We start from the raw sequence: 14,330 nt of genomic DNA, 5'->3' as shown, positions 1-14,330 counted from the left end.
GCTGAAAAGGGACGCTGTGGGTTTCAGGGTGAAGATCTTCTCTCACTACTCTAGAGGGCCCCTTTGGCAGTAGGAAACACATAGACTATTATGGAGATTGATTTGGGGATTTAGATGCACTCTTATTGATTGTGCTTGGCCGTAACACAGGAATATTTCATGCATTGCAACTGTCTTCTTGAATATTTCCAAATATTCAGCTTCCAGTGGCTGCTTTATCTTTGTGAAGTCTTCCTTCATCATCGACCCTTCTCCTTCTCCAATCTTCTACAGTTTTTCCCTTGAAGCATCAAATTCAGGTCTTGGTGGTGCAAGGGGGATAATGTAACCTGCATAATCTTCATATTTAACAAAGGAATCATAAAGCCAGATGAATTCTTCATGTTGTCAAACAACAGATAACTCATTTTATTTAAATTTTGACCGTGAACTCTTTGTGTGAATAGTGAATTTTATTTTATCCCTCTCACTAAGAGCATCAGAAATGTCCACCTGCAAGGTAGCAGCACTTTGAAGATCTACATTAATTGCTTTAAGTCTGCTGTTCTGTTCAGAGAGGAAGTTAGGGCCATCGTCCAGCATCATGGCTGCTCCAAGGCGAGGGCCAAGACAGATTTTTTAAAAATTATTTTGGCAGCCCACAGGATAGTAAGTATTCTTTGTGAACATCATAATTCAAAAATATCAATTCTTCAGTCTTTTTTATTTATTATCTAGCTTTTGCATACGAAGTGATTGAAAATACTGTGGCTTTGGACAGGTACATCTTGGTCCTCAACATGATGTCTTTACTTTTTAACATTGTAAAGAGGTTTTTTTTCTAGCAGATATGACCTCTGTTATATGTCTTCTAGCTTCTTGACTTTTGCTTCCATGGGTGGTGATCCTGGTTACATGTAGGATGAAATCGTGACGACTTCAATATATTCGATAAACAAATATTAATGTCCTCCTCTTTCTCTCCTGTGTGCCTTCCCTTTTGCTTCTGTCAGAGTTCTTGTCTGCTAACACTATTTTTCTTCTCCCTATATTGTTGTGATGTCTTGAATTTAAGGCATTTCCTTCTTTGCTGCTGTGTTCCTAATGTCTATTACAGTACCTAGCTTCATGTTCATTGAGTGAATGATTCCAACAGAAAGCGATGGGTTAGAGACAGGCCTTTTGGATCTAAGTGTTTCAGGTGACTGGGAAATTGAAGGGTCCAAAAGGTGGAAGAGTAAGAATAAACTCTGAGGAAAACAAAGTGCACCGCCATGACACCATGACATGCTTAGCTTATTGTGTCCTGAATAAATAAATGGAGTTGTAACATTTCACTTGAGTGGAGTCAGGAAGCACAACTTAAAAAAGTATTTATTTTTACAATTGTTCTTATCTTAGTTTTGATAAAATAAGGAAAAAATACCCCTGAACGAAAAATGGTATTTGAAAGCAAACCAATATAAAATAAAAACTAGAAAAAGTGTCTCAAAATGTATATGAACTTTATAAGTAAACTGGAGATAGAATGAATTTTGAACAACCAATGACTTATTCATTGCAAATATGTTTTATAAGAAACATAAACGCAGGTTATACACATGGATTTCACTGGATGGTATGCATAGGAATCAGATTGATTACATCTGTGGAAAGAACGGATGGAGAAGCTCAGTATCAGCTGTGAAAACTAGGCCAGGAGCTGATTGTGGAACAGACCACCAACTACTCATATCTAAGTTCAAGCTGAAGCTGAGGAAAATTAAACCAAATCCACAGCAGCCAAAATATGACTTTGATTTCATACCACCTGAATTTCAGAACCATCTCAGGAATAGGTTTGAGGCCTTGAACACTAATGAGCAAAGACCAAATGAGTTGTGGGAGGATGTCGAAGGTATCATCCAGGAAGAGTGCAAACGGTCATTACAAAGACAAAAGAGGGAAAAAAGACCAAAATGGATGTAGAAGAAACTCTGAATATTGCACTGAAGTGCAGAGAAGCAAAAGCACAAGGAAGAATTCAAGATACTAAAGAGCTGAACAGAAGATTCCAAAAGGCTGCTTGGAATGACAAAGCAAAATATTACAATGAAATGTGCAAGGGACTCAAGTTAGAAAATCAAAACGGCCGAACTCGTTCATAATTTCTTAAACTCAAGGAACTGAAGAACAAATTCAAACCTCAAGTTGCTATAATCAAGGATGCTTTAGGCAGAATATTAAATGATCCAGGAAGTATTGAAAGAAGATGGAAAGAATATACTGAGTCATTGTATCGTAAGGAATTGGCAGACACAGAAAAATTTAATAAAATAACATGAGCAAGAGCCTATAGTGATGAAGAAGTTCAAGCTGCTTTAAAGGAAATAGCAAAAAATAAGGCCCCAGGAATAGATGGTATACCAACTGACATATTTCAGCTAACAGATGCTGCCCTGGATATGCTCACCAAGTTGAGCCAAGAAATCTGGAGAACAACCACTTGGCCAATTGACTGGAAGAAATCTATATTTGTTCCCATTCCAAAGAAGGATGACCCAACAGAGTGTGGAAACTATAGAAAAATATCATTGATTTCACATGCAAGCAAGATTCTACCGAAGATTATCCAAAAACGACTGGAACAGCACATCAGCAGAGAACTGCCAGAAGTCCAGGCTGAGTTTAGAAGGGGTCGTGGTACTAGGCATATTGTAGCTAATGTTAGATGGATCTTAGTTGAAAGCAGGGAATACCAGAAGAATGTCTATCTGTGTTTCATTGATTATGCAAAGGCGTTTGACTGTGTGGATCACAATAAACTGTGGCTGACTCTTAGAAGAATGGGAATCCCAGAACACTTGATCGTTCTAATGCGAAACCTATACTTGGACCAAGAGGCAGTTGTCAGAACAGAGCAAGGAAACACTGCATGGTTCAAAATCAGGAAGGGTGTATGCCAGGGATTTGTCCTATCTCCATACCTTTTTAATTTATATGCAGAACATATTACCCAGGAGGCTAGGCTGTATGAGGAGAAATGTGGCATCAGTATTGGAGGAAGACTCAATCAACAATCTTCATTATGCAGATGACACAACCGTGCTTGCTGAAAGTGAAAAGCAATCTGAAGCGTTTGCTGCTTAAGGTCAAGGACTGCAGCCTTCAATATAGATTGAAGCTCACCATCAAGAAAACAAAGATTCTCCCTTTCTACGAAGATGGCGCCGAAAGCGAAGAAGGAAGCCCCTGCCCCTCCCAAAATTGAAGCCAAAGCAAAGGCATTAAAGGCCAAGAAGGCAGTCCTGATGGGCATCCACAGCCAAAGAAAAAAAAAGTTCCGCATGTCACCCACCTTCCTGCGGCCTAAGACTCCGAAGGCAGCCCAAATGCCCCCGGAAGAACACCCCCCAGGAAAAACAAGCTTGACCACTATGCCATCATCAAATTTCCCCTGACCACTGAGTCAGCCATAAAGAAGATAGAAGAAAACAACACACTTGTGTTCCTTGTGGATGTCAAGGCCAAGAAGCACCAAATTAAACAAGTTGTAAAGAAGCTCTATGACATTGATGTGACTAAGGTCAACACTTTGATTAGGCCTAATGGAAAGAAGGCCTATGTTCGACTTGCTCTTGACTATGATGCTTTGGATGTTGCCAACAAAATTGGGATCATCTAAACTGAGTCTAGCAGGCTAATTCTAAATATAAATTTTTCTCACGAAAAACAAACAAAACAAAAAAAACCCCAAAGATTCTCATTACTGGGCCAACTGATAGATGGTGAAGAGATTAAGATTGTTAACAGCTTCAGTGTGCTTGGCTCCACAATCAACACTCTTTGTACCAGCAGCCAGGAAATTAAAAGATGAATTGCATTAGGAAAGTCATCAGAGACCTCTCCAAAGTACTGAAGAGCAACGATGTCAATCTGGAGACTAAGGTGTGCCTGATTCAGGCCATAGTCTTTGCAATTACTTACTATGCATCAGAGCTGGAAAATGTCTAGGGATGATAGGAAAATTGCTGCCTTTGAGCTTTGGTTCTAGAGAAGAGTACTGAATGTACCATGAAAGGTTAGGAGAGCAGGTTCATCCTAGAGAAGGTGAAACCAGGCTGCTCGTTGGAGGCAAGGACTCTGAAGCTTCATCTGACTTGGACATACTGCAAGGAGGGACCAGTCCTTGGAGAGGGATATCATGCTTGGGAGGGTGGAGAGACAGTGCAGAAGAGGAAGACCCTGGATGAAATGGATTGATTCAGTGACTGGGGTTATGGGGGTAGGTGTGTCAGAGACAATAAGGTTGGCACAGGACAGAGGGTGTAGGGCTTTTGTACACAGGGTTGCCATGAGTTGCAAGCCACTTGATGGCACATAAAAACAGTCTGTCTTAATGGTCTTTATTGTCCCTAATTCCCATTCCAAAGAAAACTGATCCAACAGAATGTGGAAATTATCAATCAATATTACTGATATCACCTGTAAGTAAAATGCTGCTGAAGATCATACTGACAAAAAACTGTCACAAGTTTAAATTGCATTTGGCCATGGTGTCAGGGATATGATTGCTGATGTCAGATGGATCTTGACAGAATGCAGAGAATACCAGAAGAAAGTCTATTTGTGTTTTACTGATGAGGCAAAGGCATTTGATTATGTGGATCATAACAAAACTATGAGAAGAATAGTAGCCCCAGAACATTTAATCACATTCATATGAAACCTCTATCTACACCAAGAAGCTGTTGTTCAAACAGCAAGAAAACACTGCATGGTTTAAACACAAGAGAGGTGTGTGGCAGGGCTTTTTATCTTTTCTCCATACCCATTCAACCTGTATGCTGAACAAATTGTTTGAGAAACTGGACTCTGAAGAAAAAGTGGCATCAGGATAGGAGGAAGACTCATTAACAATCTTTGTTATGTAAATTATATAACTTTACTTGCTGAACAATAGGACTTTGTACACTTGCTGCCGAAGATCAAAGACTACAGCCTTCAGTAAGGATTATGTCTCAACATCCAGAAGACAAAACATCCCCACCACAGGGTCATGAAAGATGGACAAATGACTGAAACTGTCAACAACTTCATCTTATTTTGATCCACAATCAACATTCTTAATACCAGTAGTGAAGAAATCAAAACATGTATTGCCTTGGGAAAGTCTGATGTCAGAGACCTCTCCAAATTACTGAGGAGCAATGATATCAGTTTGAAGAGTAAGGCCATGATCTTTTCAATCACTTGGAAAGCTGGCCAATGGGTAAGGATGGCAGAAGAAAAACCAATGTTTTTGAATTGTGATATTGAAGAAGAGTACTGAATAGCCCATGGACTGCCAAATGAACAAGCATATCTCCAAGATATGTCTTGGAGAAGGCGCAACCACAATGCTTCTTAGAGACAAGGATGGTAAAACTTACTTTCACATACTTTGATGGAAGGGGGACTATTCCTTGGGGTGAGACATCATGCTCTGAAATGTGGAGGATCAGCGAAAGAGAAGACTCTCATTCCGGTAGACTGACACAGTGACTGCAGCAATGAGCTCAAGTATGTCAGAGATGATGAGGAGGCACAGAGTTCAGACTTGTTCAAAAGGGTCGCTATGATTTATACTCGATGGCACCTAACAACAACAAAGGCTGCGTTACATGCCTAGTACGTGAAAGGCATCCTAGTGTGTGTGTGTGCATATGTTGTTGTTGTTATGTGCCGTCGAGTCACTTCCGACTCATAGCGACCCTATGCACAACAGCCCTAAACCCTGCTCTATCCTGCGCCAACCGCACCGCCTCTGACACACCCATCGCTATCACCCCAGTCACCGAATCAATCCATCTCATAGAGGGTCTTCCCCTCCTGCGCTGTCCCTCCACCCTCCCAAGCATGATGTCCCTCTCCAAGGACCCGTCCCTCCTGGCAACATGTCCAAAGTATGTCAGACGAAGCCCCAGATATATATAGATATAGATAGATATAGATATAGATGATATAGATATAGATATAGATATAGATATAGATATAGATATAGATATAGATATAGATATAGATATAGATAGATATAGATGATATAGATATAGATAGATATATATAGATATATATATATTGCAAGAAATCGAGCGACTTATAAGTTATGATCAGGACAATCAGGAAGTCAACAAGGCATGTATGTCTTGTCATCTGGTCAGGAGCAAATGAAGGGCAAGAATCCATTAGAAACTGGAGAAACGTTAAAAGGTGAGTAGTAGGGTCCTTTCTGTCCATCCCCAGAGCATTATGTGCTTACGGAGGCGGATCTCTCAGCTGAGCAGAAAAGGGCATTTCTGTTTGCCTGTCTGCCTCGGGTGGGACGGCCAGCGCCGGTGGGCTTAACAGCACCAGGCTCCGCACGTCCATGGCCGAGGTCAACCCTGCCCCCAGGAGCAAGGCCGAGTTCCCGTCCGCCCGGCCTCATCAGAGGGTAAGACGCCACAGGACACGGCCGGGGAGCTGCCAACTGAAGTCCGCGGCAGTGCAGAGCGGACCCACGGCTATCTTACCTGGAGCAGCCTCCAATATGTTTACTCCGCTCCCATGGCAACCACTTACATCTCGCGAGAACTTTCTCTTTCTCCCCTCCCTCCCGCAAACGCCACAAAGTTCTCCCAAGAGCCGCGAAAGCTTTGTGTGTGGCTCCGGGAAGAGGGCCTTACGGGGGTGGTTTTTGAGCTTGTCCTTCTCGTTCGCGCGGATCGCTGCCTCTAAACACTCTGCGGATGGGTCTTTCCGGGCAAAAATATTTTGGTGAAAGGTAGAATTCCCGCTTTTAATTATACGTTTTTGTTCAGTCTGTGCTGTGAGTATGCCTCCCTTAAGTAGAATAAAAAAGAGAAAGATACTTAAAGTTGTGTTGTTGTTTAGTGCCATCGAGTCGTAGACGACCCACAGCCACCCTATGAACGAAAGTCCTCGACAACTGCGGGACTTCATCCTCTCTCCAGGTTCATAGGGTTTCCGGAGGCAAGCTATTACGAAAGTGGATGCCACTCCTGCTTCCAAGCTTGTTTAATCGGAGCTCCACCAAACACTGTCCCCATTGGGTAACCAAGCATTCTCGCATTTGACTCATCAGTGTCACAGCAACCACGAGTTACCCCTGTACAGCAAGTGGACAGACCAGTGCTAGACCTAGAAGTGTCCAGGTCTTTGGCTTATAGGGTCACTATGAGTCGCCTATGACTCGAGGGCGTTTAACATCACTACCAGCTTAGAGAGAGGTCAGGTGGCCTAGTGGACAGAAAATGATACCAAGCCAGACGTGGGTAACTCTAATCCTCGGGCCTCAGGCCTGTCTTTAATTGGGAAGCAGGAGTGGCATCCACTTCCGAAATAGCGTGCCTCTGGAAACCCTATGAACCTGGAGAAAGGAGGAAAGATTCTTAAAGAACGTAATTAAAATCGTGAAAAAGGCAGATCGTTTTTGTTGTTAGGTGTTGTCATATAGCAACCCTACGAATAACAGACCCGAACTAACCTGTATCATCCTCACCATCTCTGACATAACTTGAGCCCGTGGCTGTAGTTGTCTTCTTGTCACCCCCGCCCCTTTTCCAAGCACTGTATCCTTTTCCACGGAATAGGTACCCACCCAGTTCGAATCCACAAGCTGTTCCGTGTTAGAAGGATGGACAAATCTCCCGTCCAGATTAACTGCTTCTGAAAACCTGCTAGCAGGTCAGCTAAGGGTCAGTTCCAATTCTGTCACACACAACAACAAAAAGCAATATGCCCAAAATATGAGAGGCAAAAAGCTTTGCCATCTGTGCCTCCAAGGCACACTCTGGCTACACTTTTTCAAGACATACATTTGTTTTTTTGATAGTCAATGGGATAGTCTATACTTTTCTTCACCACCACAATTCAAAGGCATCGATTCTTCTGTCATCCTTATTTTCTAGCTTTCAGATGATTGAAAAGACCATGGCCTGAGTCATGTGCATTTTAGTCTTCAATGTGACATCATTACTTCTCAGTAGTATGGAGAAGTCCTGACAGCGGCTTTGCCCAATGCAGTGTCTTCGGATCTAGTGACCACTGTTACCAAGAGCGCTGGGAGTTGATCAAAGTAAGATGAAATTGACAATTTCAATCCTTTCTTCATCTATCATGATTTTGTTTCTTGGCCCAGTGGTGAGGACTTTTGTTTTCTGTGTTGAAATGTAATTCATACTGAAGACTGTAGTCTTTGATGCTTTGCAGCGAGCATCTCAAATCTTCCTTGCTTTCAGCAAGCAATGTTGTGGCTTTGGCATAATACAGGTTATTAATGAGTCTTCCTTCTATCCTGATGCCCCATTCTTCATATAGTCCAGCTTCACAAATTGCTCTGCAGTAGGTGTGGCAAAAAGCTACAACCCTGACAAACACCTTTCCTGACCTTTGCTTCATTTGGACAAACAGCATCTTGGTCTAGTTATAGATTTCGAGAATAAGTGTTCTGGGATGCCCATTCTTCTCAATATTAGCTATGGCTTGTTGTGATCCATACAGTCAAATAAATAAATGCCTTGTGTAGTCAATAAAACATAAATAGGCAATCTCCAGCCAAGATCCAGCCGACATCAACAATATACCTGGTGCTATGTAAACCCTGCCTGAACATCTGGAAGTTTGCTGTCAACATACTGTTGTAGCTGGTTTTGGCTGATCTTCAGCTATATTTTGTTTGCATGTGATATTAATGATATTGTTCAATATTTCCACATTCTGTTCAATCATCTTTCTTGGGAATGGGAACAAATATGGATCTCTTCCAGTCAGTTAACCAGGCAGCTCTCCTCCAAATTAGATGCTAAGCACATCCAAGGTTGTATCTGTCAGTTGAGACATGTCAGTTGGTATCCCTTCTATTCCTCAGGTCTTATTTTTTGCCAGTGCCTTCAATGCAGCTTGAACTTCTTCCTTTATTACAATGGACTCTTGCTCATATGATACATCCTGAAATTTTTCAGTGTCGACCAATTCTTTTTTGGTACAGTCACTCTGTATTCCATCTTCTTTTGATATTTCCTGTATCATTCAAGATTTTCCTCATAACACCTCTCAGTATTGCAACTATAGGCTTCAATTTGGTTTTGTTCTTTTTGCTTGAAAAATGCTGAGCAAGTTCTTCCCTTTTTATTTTCTGACTCCAGCTCTTTGACTATTTCTTTATTGTATTTTGCTTTTGTCTTCTCGAGCTGCCCTTTTAAGTCTTCTGTTCTGGTCTTTTAATTTAGTATCTCTTCACTTTGTTTAGGCTTCTCGACACTCTAATGCAATTTTCACAATTTCTTCTAACATCCATTGTAGGTTTTCCTTCTCTTACTTTGTAATGACCTTTTCTCTTCGTGAATGATATCCTTGATTTCAGCCCAGAGCTCCTCTGGTCTTTCATCATTGGTTTCAGTGACTCAAACCTGTTCTTTTTTTCCCCCATTAAAATAGAATTTCAAAGAACATTTATTGACAGGATGATGAGAACAGAGAAAGTTATTACTAAGATTTTTTAAAAATATTCATAATACTTCAGCCTTTAATAGCTCATTTGGCTGGTTTTTGGGGGGGGAGTATAGTTTTATACAATATTTATTCTTGGGGGACTGAGTAAGTTCATTCAGCATAATGCTCTCCAGTCCCTCTCAAGTTAGGTAATAATTTACAAAATCATTGCTTCTGAGTGTCGCATAGTATCCCATTGTGTGAATGTGCCATAATTTTTCAATCCATTTGTTTGTGGTTGGACATTTGGGCTGTTTCCCTGTTTTGCAATGTCAAACCTGTTCTTAAGATGATTTTTAAATTAAATCAAGCTTGCATTTTAATTCATGTGGACTTGTTTTAAAGGCAGCAAAATGGTGTTATTTCTTGTCAGATTCGCAATCTCTTGGGAACTTATGAGCTGTGTTCCACAGGGATCTCAACAGCTTTTTGGAAGTAGATTCCCACCTCCTCCCTTCATTGGAGACTCATTTTGAGTGTACCTGAGCAGGCAACCTTTGGATTAACAGCGAATGAGTAACAGCATCAGCCAGGCACTGTTGAGTCATTAGGGAAATGCCAGATCAAAATTATACTGCACTTTACATCCACTGTCGTTACGTGTCCTTGAGTTGACTCCAACTTGTAGCAATCCTATATGCGCCGTTCTTTCAGTCTGCAGTCAGTGTCCCCTACTGCAGTCACCTCATCAATTCATTTGACTGAGGGTCTTTTCTTTTGCTGACATCTTTCCGAGTATGATGTCTTCCCCCAGGAACTAGTCCCTTCCTGGTAACATGCCCAGAGTATCAGAGACAACCATCATTGCTTCAAAGGTGCTTCTGGCTGCACTTTTTTTTATATTTGATATTCTATGCCAACACAATTCAAAGGCAACCATTCTTTGATCTTCTTTTGTCATTGCCCAACTTTCACAGGTATGTAAAGCAACTGAAATAGGCACATTAACTGAAGCTGATTAAAATGAAAATCCATTCAAGTCAAAATATGACTTTTAGTATATCATACCCACTAGGATGGCTTTTGGAACCCTCATCCATTACATGTGGGATTACAAAATGGTGCAGCCACTTTGAAAAAGTTTGGTTCTTCCTCACAGAGTTAAACAGGAAAAACAAAAGTTATTCAAAGTGTATACCCAAATGAATTTTAACAAGCTATAGAAATGATCCCTGAAAGTAAAGTCTTCCAAATAGATTTTAAATATCCACAAAAATTTGTTCACAAATGTTCTTACCAGCATTATACATAAAGACAAGTTGAAACAACCCAAATGTCCCATCAACAAAATGAATAAACAAACTGAGGTTATATATATAGTGGAGTATATTATACAGCCATAGAAAACAATAAAGCATTGATACATGCTACAACGTGGATGAACATTGAAATCATGCTAAATGAAGGTAATAAAGGACCAAATATGGTATGATTTCATTTATATGTTAAAGCAAATTCATAGAAAGTAAATGGTTGTCAGGAGTTAGAGAGGAAGGAATGAAGAATGATTACTAACCCATTAGTAATGTTTCTTTTTGTAGTAATACAAAGGTACTGAAAATGACTAGTAATTGTTGCATTATTTTAATCTTTTAAGAGCTAACTTCATGTCTCACTTTTCTAAAAATCTTAAATATGCAATGAATAAATGAAAATTCAACTTTTCTGTAAACTTTCATTACAATCACAATAAAAAAAAATATTGTTCCTCAACTCTGCTTGCTGAAACTGAGGAGCAATCTGAAGTACTTGCTGCAGAAAGTTAAGGACTGCAGCCTTAATTATGGATTGAAATTCAACAGCAAGAAAACAAAGATTCTCACCACTGGGCCAATTGGCAACATCATGTTAGATGGTGAAAACATTGAGACTGTTAAGACCTTCAGTTTGCTTGGGCCCACAATCAACACTCTTGGTACCAGCAGCCAGGAAATTAAAAGACGAATTGAATTGTGGAAGTCTGTTGTCAGAAACCTCTCCAAAGTACTGAAGAGCAAAGATGTCAGTCTGGTGTCTAAGGTGTACCTGATCCAGGCCGTAGTCTTTGCAGTTACTTGCTTTGCATCAGAAAGCTGGACAATGTCTAGGGATGATAGGAGAAATGATGCCTTTGAGCTATGGTGTGAGAGATGAGTATTGAATATACCATGGACTACAAGGAGAACAAATAGGTTCATCCTAGAGAGGGTGAAACCAGGCTGTTCGTTGGAGGCAAGGATTCTGAAGCTTCGTCTGACATCATTTGGACATATTGCAAGGAGCGACCAGTCCTTAGAGAGGAACATCATGCTTGGGAGGATGGAGGGGCAGCACAAGAGAGGAAGACCCTTGATGAGATGGATTGGTTCAGTGACTGGGGTAATGTGGGTAGGTGTGTCAGAGACAGTAAGATTGGCACAGGAGAGTAGGGTTTAGGGCTGTTGTACATAGGGTCTCTGTGAGTCGCCAGGGACTTGATGGTATTTAACAATCTGAGAAAATAAATGTGTTTTTCCAAGTTTCATCTATAGTATTTTTGTTACAGCAGTACTAGATAATTAAGACACATTTGATCCTGAAAAGTAGAGCTGTGGCTGTAAGAGACACCTGAAATGTAGAAGTTTTGTAATTAGAAGTTGAAAAAAGTTTTTATATGCACACCCTTGTTTATCACGGCTTTGTTGACAATAGCAAGGAGTTGGAGACAACTCAAAACTCAAATGCCCATCAACAAACGAATGGATAGAGAAGCTGTGGTATATTCACACAAAATGGACTACTACGCTGCATTGAAAAAACAAACTCATGCAATATCATTCAAAATGGGTGACCCTGGAGGACATTATGCTGAGATATCTCAGTCACAAAAGGACAAATACTGCATGGTGCCACTGTTGTAGAATGGGACTGACATCAAGGTTGGGGAAAGACTGAGAAAAACTGGATAACAGATGAGGGAGAGAATAGTCTAAAAGCGATGTATGATAGGGTATCATGCTTATCACAAGAGTCCAGAATTAAGGTTGCATAGTGGAGTGTACTTGGGGCAGTGGGAGGGATGTGGGAGGATTGTATACCAAAAAAAGAATTTTACTTTTCAAAGAGAGGAGCCAACTGGGGAGAGGGGGAGGACTGGGCAGAGAGAAAAGTGCAACAAAGAATGAATGGAAATCCAAAATCTCTAAATGTTCATTAAAAGAATTTTTAAAATGGTGCAGTGTTTTTTATCACATGCAAGGTTGCTATTAACAGACACTGACTCAAATACATCTAGTAGCAAAAGCCTTCTTCAAACAGCTGTTGGTAGAATTATGAAAAAGGCAATTTTGGAGAGTGTTAAGAAGCAAGTTCTTGGGAGAGGGACATCATGTTTGGAAGGGTAGACGGACAGCACAGGAGAGGAAGACACTGAATGAGATGGATTAACAATAACTGAGGTAATGGAAGTAGATGTATTAGAGACAGTGAATTTGTCTCAAGATATAGCAGGGTTCGGAGCTCTCACTATGAGTCGCAAGTTATTTGATGGCACATAACATCTTTCCTTTTGACTTAATACCCTATTCCCTCCTTACTAAATCCCACTTTTGTTTACTTTTACCACCGTTGTTGGTTTTTTGTCTTTTTTCCAAGCAAAAAAAGTATTAAGACAGACGAAAGCTATAGAGGAGAGTTTATTATGCAAGAGATACTCAAGAGTGGGTCCATCTTAGGAGCAGAAAAGTGATAATATGCCTCAAAGCTTAACATTTTTTATGAAATTTTAAAAATTATTAACCTGTCACCCCATACCCATGTACTTTGTATTATACTTGTATTTACTTGTATTATACTTGTCTAGACTGCATCTCCCTAAAATCATGATCCAGAGTTGCATTGCCTGCAACCCAAAGACCAGAAGCTCCTCAGAGATTCAAATCCACAGCAGCACTAAGAAAAGATGGATCGTCGCCTCCCATTCGATTCACAGCCTTGGAAACCTGCTGGAAGGTCTGCTGAGCCAATTTAGACCCAATAGCAATTAGGCATGAGAAAGCAAGCTAAGGATCTCTGTACTCTGTAAAAGGTGTTTTCCTCGGAGAAAGGTGGGAGTCTTCTTCCTTTAGGATTTACAGTCTCTGAAACCCAACATAGTCTCTGAGTCAGAACTGACTTGACAGCATTGAGGTCGTTGTTTTTTAAGGAGGGTAAGATTGTGTCTTACGTTGGTTTGCATACCCACTGGTATTTATACAAATTCAATTTTTTTTTCTTCGGTGCCATCAAGTTGAGTATGATTCATAAAGACCCTATGAATAACAGACCTGAACCATGTCCTATCATGTACTATCCTCTTTAATTTCTGACATACTTGAGCCCATGGTCAGTCCAGTTGGTTGAGGGTCTTCCTCTCACGATTGACATTTCCAAGCATGATGTCTCTTTCCAAGAAATAGCTTTCCTAGCAACATGGACAAAGTTGAGATACGCTTTGTCATCCTTTTCTGCAAGGAGCAGTCGAGCTGTAGTTTTCCAAGAGATACCTTTTCCAGGAGATATTCAGTACTATTCTTCAGTACCACAACTCAAAGATAGAAATTATTTTGTCATTCTTTTTCATTGTTGAGCTCTCAGATGTGGAGCAAGTGATTATAAAGACCCTGACATGAAACAGGAGCATTTTAGTCTTCAAATTGAGATCATTATTCCTTAGTTTGCAGAAGTCCTGACAGTGGACTTGCCCAATGTAATGTCTATTGATCTCCTGACTGCTGGTGCTAACCAATGGTGTGGATTGTGTATCCAAGTAAGATGGTATCACTGACAACCTCAATCTTCTACCATGATGTCGCCTCCTGACTCAGTGGTGAGGAATTTTGTTT

At 40.6% G+C, this 14,330-nt stretch overlaps 1 pseudogene; it reads right to left on the bottom strand.

The window, feature by feature from the left end:
• Positions 1-600, bottom strand: part of LOC102853182 — a 2,583-nt pseudogene extending 1,983 nt beyond the window's left edge.
• Between the last annotated feature and the right edge of the window lie 13,730 nt (positions 601-14,330).

The sequence above is a fragment of the Elephantulus edwardii genome, unplaced genomic scaffold (assembly GCF_000299155.1).
Source record: "Elephantulus edwardii isolate Elephantulus edwardi_28Jun2011 unplaced genomic scaffold, EleEdw1.0 scaffold00058, whole genome shotgun sequence".
NCBI lineage: Eukaryota > Metazoa > Chordata > Mammalia > Macroscelidea > Macroscelididae > Elephantulus > Elephantulus edwardii.
Note: the sequence above shows the minus strand (reverse complement) of the source record. Positions and strands in the feature narration are given on the sequence as shown.